This window comes from Pyrus communis, chromosome 1 (assembly GCF_041283825.1).
Source record: "Pyrus communis isolate YQ-2024b chromosome 1, ASM4128382v1, whole genome shotgun sequence".
In the NCBI taxonomy this organism is placed as follows: domain Eukaryota; kingdom Viridiplantae; phylum Streptophyta; class Magnoliopsida; order Rosales; family Rosaceae; genus Pyrus; species Pyrus communis.
The window spans coordinates 15173753-15182553 of record NC_142565.1 but is presented as its reverse complement, the minus strand read 5'-3'; the positions used below and the strand labels follow the sequence as shown (position 1 = coordinate 15182553).

Below are 8801 nucleotides of genomic sequence, written 5' to 3'. Positions count from 1 at the left end.
GCTTTTCTTCATCTAAGTCCAATGTTCAAATATTAACCCAGACAGTGCCCCCTTTAATCATTGTTCAGTCTACAACCCAAGATGTTAATAATGATTAAATAGCCGTCGCACGCCTTCACTCGGGACTTGCACCATTTAAAATAGTCGTTGTTAACTAGATCTTTGCACTAACCCACGATTATAAATGTTAACTACCCACTTACTCTATAATCCTCCCTCATCAAAGTACCTTAGCCATTTCGAGCCTTCAAATTTCCTGAACTTCCCAAAATTCTCAGAGCCTTTAGACTTTCCAGAAACTTTTCTCATTCTTCAGTTCTTGCCCCCTAGCTCCAATTTGCTTCCCATCTTCTCTTCAAAATTCTCAATGGCACCCAAAGTTGCTCAAACTCAATCCTCATGCGAGACTGGTGAGGGGATTTCCACCATACGCCGCTTGCTCAATGGCCTTCATCTCCCACGAGTAGGTCTGCACACTAAGCTCTTCTTCGAGAAGGGATGAGCGCGCTCCTTGGGGCTTGCATGGACTTCTCCAATCCTAATTGTTGTAAGAAACAACATGCCTAAGGAGAAATGGTTCACCCCGAACCCATTTCAGGCTAAGTCGAGCATCTCCTCATCCAAATGGTTAAACGATCATCGTGGGTTCCCTCTGATGAAGGATGAAGGATGGACACAATGGATAAAAGAGCTTGAGCCAACCTTCAAGTAAAAATGGATGAACAACAATATCTATTAGTTGATAATGTTCTCTAAGACCACTGTGATCGTTAAGCTCGAGCTTCTCACTACAGTCATCCTCTTCTGGAACTCGAGCACCAATACCTTCGACTTTAGGATGGGCCCCATGTCCCCGACTATCCTGGATATAGAGCAAGTCTTCAAGCTCAGGCCCTTGGGTGGGTTTATAGACGTTACTCACGACTGGGCACCTCCTTCTCGTCCAACTGCTGAGAGCTCGGGCAGCTCTAGTCCCATAACTTAATTGGAGTATAACTCTGCGACTTTCAAGAGCTATGAGACCTTTTTCACGGGTTTTATCCCGTTTGTGAAAAAGGAATTTAGCCCCTCATCCTCCAATGCCAACAGAGATCAAAACCATATGTATTTTCTACTATACTGGCTTAACAAGCATGTCTTCCCCAATAAATCCAAATGAGTGAAGGTAGAATGGATCCCTTTGGTGGAAGCTCTTCAAAACTTTGATGACATAGCAACGGGCCCCTTCCTCCTCGCTTATCTCTATCATCTCTTGTATGAGATTACCAAGGGTGAACCATTTGAAACTAACCTTAATGGTCCAACTTACATGATTCAACTTTGGCTTCAATGGTATTTCCTCGAGCTTCGGGCCCCCAACCTTGAATTCCCCAAGGGTGTTGCTCCTGCCCGAATTCTAGTCGAAGGTTCTCCAACCAATCATTCTACATTCGCTTGTCTCTATTTCTTCAAAGTCTGCAGGAATCGGGCCGACTTGGAGTGGAGAGCTTCAGTTCTTAAGAGGTATCCTTGGTTTTCTGACCAAGCCTTTCAAGACGCTTTTAGATAGGACTCCAGCCCCTTATGTAGAGAGAAATCTATCAACTATATCCAGTCGAGGGACATGGCCTGGGGTGTGAGGAGCGATCGCTACAAGCGCGGGCTAGAAGTTTATCATCCAAACTTCTGTAGCAGGCAACTAGGCTCCAAAAGTCACTTTCTAAGCTGCCCGACGCAACCTTGAGGTCATGAGCAAGGTTGCCAAAAAACCTATGGCTCTCAATTTCGAATGTACTTTAAGCTTCGATTCGTGGTGGGAAGCAAGGTGGACCAAAAAGTATGGAGGAGACTTACATGAAGCACATGACCGCCTTTTCAAGCATCTCTCCATCAAGTCTTATCCCAAGCCAAATGAGCTTGAAATTTGGAAGGAAATGATTCATCAGAAGAACCAATTCCTTCTGATAGGTACCTCTTACTTCTTTAACTTGTAATTTTATGAATCTTCCTTCTTCTAATATTTTTCTTGGTTTCCCTACACTCGCAGCTCAAGGCAACCCGTCGAGATGGATGTCAGTCAAGATGAAGAGGTTGGGGATGCCTTTATGCTTCAAGAAACCGCGGTTGTTGAAGCAGAAAGACAAGGTGCTGGAGTAGGTGGGGATGTCTTCGAGTTACTTGGAAACTCCGAGGGTGAAGCATAACCGTAGTAGAGACTTCTGAGTTTGAGCTTGAAAAACGGCCTCGAACTCAGGTTTCCATCTCTGGTCCATGGGCAGCACTTAACAAGAAGAGGATAATAGCACAGGCTTCAAAATCCTTGAAGTCTTCTGCTTCTGTAGCTGAGGCAGGCGTGGGTAGGAAGAAATAGAAGGCTTCTAGTAAATGAATTTTGTTTCAACCTTCCCTTCTTGCTTGCATTTTGTGTTTAAAAGCTAACAACTTTATTTTCCTTGAATCTAGGGCCTCAAGTAACCAAGAAGACCACCATTGTCTCAAGAAATGATCCCCTAAGGGCCGAGATGTATCAAAAGGCCAAGGATCTGCAAGATTCCACTCTTGCAGATCTAGAGGTATAGATTGCATCTTAAGTTTCACTCATTTGAGTTCTTCCCTTTTCTTCTTTTTTACTCTCTTCATAACTCTCTGCCCGATTTATGAACCAAGCCATAAGGATGGAAAAGATCTCTCTGCCCGAGGCCTCTTCACTTCCTGCTCGACCAAAGCATGCTTCCCCCTCTCGGGCTAAGTCTTCAAAGGTATATCTCTTTTTATCTTCTAAACTTGTATCTTCACCACTTACAAAGCTTTAATACTTGATTTTCACTCTATGTAGGCTAAGGTTGGGGAGTCAGCATCTTAAGTTGGGCAAAGTTCAACTTTCATTCCCTCAACCTCTCCTCCTTTGGTGAAGGCTCATACTTCTCAGTTTGATCCAATCACTGGAGAGATACTACACTTTGTACAGGACGGTAGCAACTCAGTGAGTACTTACCTTGTCCTTCTTATTTTCAGAGTTCCTTTTTTCTACTATACTTATCTTCTTTTGCCATTTTTCTTTTTAGCCTTCCCCAAAACAAAAATCTTATCAACTAGCAGCATCTGTTTTTGAGGAACCCATAGTCCCTGAGATCCCCGTGGTCTCAGAGGTAACTAGTCCATGGGCTTCTCCTTACCTAGCAACCATTACAGATAAGCTTCCTCCTCCTGCTGAAGGTCAAGTTCAGGTCTGAAAATATTTCTTTTGCTATTTTCTTTCTTATCGTGAGTTGAGGACTGGCACTTGCCCTTTCTTGATGTTTATAGGCCACTGGTGAAGGCTCGGGCTTCACCTTTGCTCCTCAAGTGAATAATTTTCCTCAGTCACCAAAAGAGACAACTCTTCCTCCACCTTTTTCCAAGGCTTCAGGCTTAGCTTAGGTATATTTTCCTTATTTTACCTTTCTTCGATCTGAATTGTATATTTTGCTTTTGATTGTAACAGGGTCTTGGAGAGGTTTCGGGCATATCTCCTCCACCCTTAGTGGGTAAGACATAACTTCATCGCCCTCCATTAGCTTCTAGGGTCACAGGGACTCATATCCCTAGGCCTAAGAAGAAGATTAAGGCCACCACTTCTCCTTTAATCATCACTGCTCCCACTTCTCGGGCTCCTCCCTCTATAGAAACCTCATCTCTTGATGCACCCTCTGAAAGAGCTGGGACACGACATTCCTTCCCTACATCTATCTCTTCATCAGCATCATTGCTCGAGCTTTTTAAAGTGTTCGGGCAACTTAAGACAAAGCTGAGATCTTCAAGGCACCCCTTTGCATCTTCAGGCCTTCAAGATCAATGCCGAGTCTTCCAAGAGTGGTCAATGAGGGATTTCTCATCATCCTTCAGTCTTAAGGCTCTCCACGATGTAGGAAAGGCTATTATTGATCTTTTTAAGGCTGATCATCTATCCAAAGCTCAGTATGAATATTTTCTTTTTTATTTTGAGAACTTGAGGGCTTTGAGCGATCAATATCAGAGGGCTAAGAGGCAAGCTAATCGAGTGAGGTGTTTTAAAGAGAAACAATCCATTACTTCAACTCATATTCAACAATTGGTGGATAAAGGTTCAACCATAGAGGAGATGATCAAAGTAGTGACTTCTGAGATCCAGAGGTTAGAGGAGCAACTGACTATGCTAAAGGCTAAGCAAGGAGCTATCCTTAGTAAACTTCATCAACAAATTGAAGAAATAAAGAAGAAGAACTCGGAGCTGGAGTATGCTGAGTCTCAATTAGTTAATAGTAGCACTGTCCTGGCCAAGCTTACTAGAATATTCACCATTATACAAACTTATCGTTCTAGAATAGTTACATTAGGCGAAGATGTTAATCAGTTAGGCTGAGGTCGTTGTAACGATTCTTATGAAATGAAATGAAATGAATTCTTTCCCTATCTCTGCTTGTTTCAATCCTTGCTTTGACTTTAAGCTTTCATGCGCCACCCATTTTTAATCATAACCCTCTTCAATATAACAATCTCTAACATCCAGAGAGTTGGAAGATATTTCTTTAAAATTTAGCATTAATTGGATGCCTCTGTAAGCTTCCTTCCATATCTGCCAAGTAATACCCTTCTTTGTCTAGTACTTGGTTGATAATGTAAAGACCCTCCCAAGTCGGACTCCACTTCCCAAAGTCTCTAACATGAGCTCCCAAAGGTAGGATTGCCTTCCATACTATTTCTCCTTCCTTGAAATTTTTCAACTTCACCTTCTTATTGTATGCGCAAGCAACAACTCTCAATTTCCTGCTTCTTCTCTCTTACATACACCAATAGTCTTTTGATTAAGGACCTGACTGCAACTACTGGTGTCGAGGAGTCGGGACAATATGGGGTCTATCCCATTCTTCCCTGGTGAGGAATAATCCTTGCTCCAAAAGCTTTTGGGTTGTTACCTTAGTCGGGCGGCCGTTCTCATCAGCTCTTAAGCACTGGAGAATCCCAATACTAGGATTGTAAAAGCTGGCTTCTGCAACATTAGTTGTGGGGAGGAATGGTCGTGACTCGGCCTCCACTATCTCCCAAAATCCTTGTCCCATGGCTCATTCCTCATGGTAAACTGCTACTTGTTGATATAGCATGGAAGGCACAGAAAGACTCTGGTGAATCCAATCTCAACCTAGTAAAGCTCCATAGGTGGAAGTACTATCCATAACGAAAAAGGCCAGCATGATTTGCTTGGAGCCCAAGTCAACCTCTAGGGGCAATATCTCATGAGTTCTAGTGATGGCTCCAGAGAAACTAGAAGCTGTTAGATCCGTGGGGATGAGATCATCCTTACTTCTACACAGCTTCTTCATTTGCTCATACGACAACACATTAACCGCAGCTCATCCATCAATCAAAACCCTCTTGAATGGTACTCCCTCCAAATGAGCAGTTACATAAATAGGCTTGAGATGGTTGGCTAGGTTTAAACTCGGCCAACTGAAAACCATTATGTCTGAGTACACTCTCTCGGGCTCTTTTTTTGTGAGCTCAGGAAAACCTATTCTACCCAACTCCTATTTTCGTGCTTCTTCAACACTAACATACGCCATCATAGATTCTGTTGCCCAGCAATCACCCTCCATAGTGGCAGGTTGATCAAACTCGGCACAAAACATGGTAGGCCCATGAATTTATCTAATCAAGCATGTGCTTCTTTTAGCATTATTACCATATCTTCCTGAGCTCTTCTCAAGATTCTATACTTCCTAGGATTAGGATTTTGTGGCACATAATCTCTTTCCCTCTTTGTTTTGCTATTAGCCTTTTCTACCTCTTTTTTGGTTCTTCAATGAAGTTGATTTCTTCCCCCATGAGGTACTTTCTTAAACTTCACATTTTCAGAAGTTTCTGAGGTAGCGGGGACTTTTAATGAGTTCATGTAAGCTTTATGCTGCCTTTGAACTCTCCTGATCACAGAGGCTCCTATTTCTTTGATATGTCTCCCATCTTTTCCTACTACGTACCATTTCCGCCCGAGTTGGGCAAGATTTTTCTTGATGACTGGATTCACTATCCTTTCCTTTATTCTGACATCTCCACCAACATAGCTTGGCTGGGGTGGCCTCATGTCCACCCATTTTGGTGTTTTGGCTTCTCAGTCCTCCCCTTCTTCAAAGGCTTCATAATTTTTAAATACCTCTGACAAGCCCTTTGGTTGAGAATCTTCTCCTAACTTTTGGAAAACATTTCTGGAAGTCTACTTCTTAGCTGTCTGCATGATACTTATGCGGGCTTCTTTTTCTTCTTTCTCGTTTCTTCTGATTAATTATTAATCAATAATGGCCCCTGATGCTGGTACTTCTAACTCATATTCACTTTGGCACTTGCTACATAACACCAACCCCTTAACTATGGTTGTTTTGGGTTTCTTGGGCAACTTGATATTTCCTTCTGTCGATCTATCATTTGGTCGTCTTTCAGCCTCTACTTCCCACATGGCTTTTTCTTTCCCTTTCTCAGCCCAAGTCAAGTTAATCATGTCAATTAGGGCCTCTGGGAAAGGATCTGTGTTAATTATCATATTGGTCGGGGGTTCCTCCGACAACAACTTTCCCTTAACTACGAGGTCTTGTATCCAATCCCTGAACTGGACACAGTTGGCTATAGAGTGGTTAAAAGTGTAGTGCAGCTTGCAATACCTTTTTTCCCTTAGCTCTTCTAGCTTAGGCTTCTTTTTGGTGATGTCGGGCACTATCATTTTTGCCCGCACCAACTCGTCATAGATCTCCGAGGCCTTTGTTAGATCAAAATAATAACTCTCGTACTTAAGGGGCTTCATAGGGACAAATCCACCATCATTCATCACCACTTTCTCATCCTTGATTGGTTGGACTAACCTCTTCAGTATTAAAGGTTTGAAAGGGGTAGTCATCTCTGTCACACACATGTCCATCCCGTTGGTAAAACAAAACAAAAAATGAGATCTTATATTTTTACAGGTGCGTGGTGCAAAATCCCTTGATAATTTATCCAACATTTATTTCAACTCAGTCAGGACTAACTCTTGCAAAAGTGGAGACTGATTTTTTCAAACCAAATGATCACTACAAATAGATTAATCTTCCCCAATAACATAGAAGAAATTTTTTCTAAATAAAAAAATGGCTAAATAGCCAAAATGGTCCTTAAGATTTGCACAATCAATAGAAATGGTCCCTGAGATTGTTCACCATCCATGATTTTGGTATTTCCGTTAAAAACTCTTTGGGCAATTTTCAAAACTTCGTAACTCAATCGATTCTTAACCAAATTCGACCCATAATACATCAAAATGAAGATAGGAAAGTGTATAACAAGATTATACCTATTTGGAAGCCCAATGGTTACCGGAGATGGACGGAAAATAGCCTGAAAGGTGACTGGTCCACGGGAAAACTGGAAAACTGGCCGGAAACTGGGTAAATTTTAAACGTTCATAACTTCTTCAATACTCAATAAATTGAGTGATTCAAAAATAAAAATCATACTTCTTGACGAGACAAAGAGAATGGTACCTTTTTTGATGGCTAACTCGCCGTGGTTTGGCCCGAAAACGACTCGAAAGTGGCTAACCATTTTCGAGTTAGCCGCTTTCGAGCCATTTTTTGGCCAAACCATGGTGATTTAGCCATTAAGAAAGATACAATTCCCTTTGTCTCATCAAGAATTATGATTTTCATTTTTGAATCACTCAATTTCGTTGAGTGTTGAAGAAGTTATGAACAGTTAGCCACTTTCGAGCCGTTTTTCGGCCAAACCACGGCAATTCAGCCACCATGAAAGATACAATTCTCTTTGTCTCATCTAGAATTATGATTTTCGTTTTTGAATCACTCAATTTCGTTGAGTGTTGAAGAAGTTATAAATGTTTAAAGTTTACCTAGTTTCCAGCGAGTTTTCCACTTTTCTCGCGGACCAGTCACCTTTCAGGCTATTTTCCGGCCATCTCCAGCAATCATTAGGCTTCCAAATAGGTATAATATTGTTCTACACTTTCCTATCTTTATTTTGATATATTATGGGTCGAATTTGGTTAAGAATCGATTGAGTTACGAAACTTTGAAAATTGACCAAAGAGTTTTTAATGGAATGACCAAAATCATGGATGGTGGACAATCTAAGGGACTATTTCTATTGATTTTCAATCTCAAGGACTATTGATTATGCAAATCTCATGGACCACTTTGGTTATTTAGCCTAAACAAATTAATAGAAAAGACTAAATCCATTTAACACATCCAAAAGATCAAAATGCAAATTTCCTTCTCTTTCACATCTTTAACTACAAAAGCTGGTAGTGGAACAAAATTGAAGCCATTGATATGCTTTGATGTGTCATTCAAAAACAAAAAATATATACTTTGATGTGATCAATGGCGGAGCTAGAAATTTTTCACTGCATGGGTTAGCTTAATATTTAAATCTTTATAAACAAAGAAACTTTATGCTGTATTTTTCACAATATCAGCTAGCTTAAGAAAAAACATGGTGAGTCAAGAATTTCCGTTATTAAACAAATATGTGTTAAAATTCAAACAAATTCAAACTTGTACATGTACAAGAAGCGATGAGAAAAAAGATGTAAGAAAAAGAGATGGTTTGTAAACTGTATTATATAATTTTATATTATTAAACCAAGAGAATTAGGACTAGTAACTAAATATATGATGGGCTACATTCGAAAATCAATAAAAATGACATGTAGAAATTTTATTTTTTTACCCAAAGCTACCTAGGCTACAGCCCAGCTTAGCCTATAATGTGGCTCTACCAATGGATGTGATGTTGGACTAGATCCAATGACATAGGAAAGA

The 8801-nt window shown here is 40.8% G+C and overlaps 1 pseudogene; it reads left to right on the top strand.

The window, feature by feature from the left end:
- The first annotated feature begins 367 nt into the window (after nucleotides 1-367).
- LOC148699235 (uncharacterized) lies at nucleotides 368-4360 on the top strand (annotated as a pseudogene).
- Nucleotides 4361-8801: the final 4441 nt, after the last annotated feature.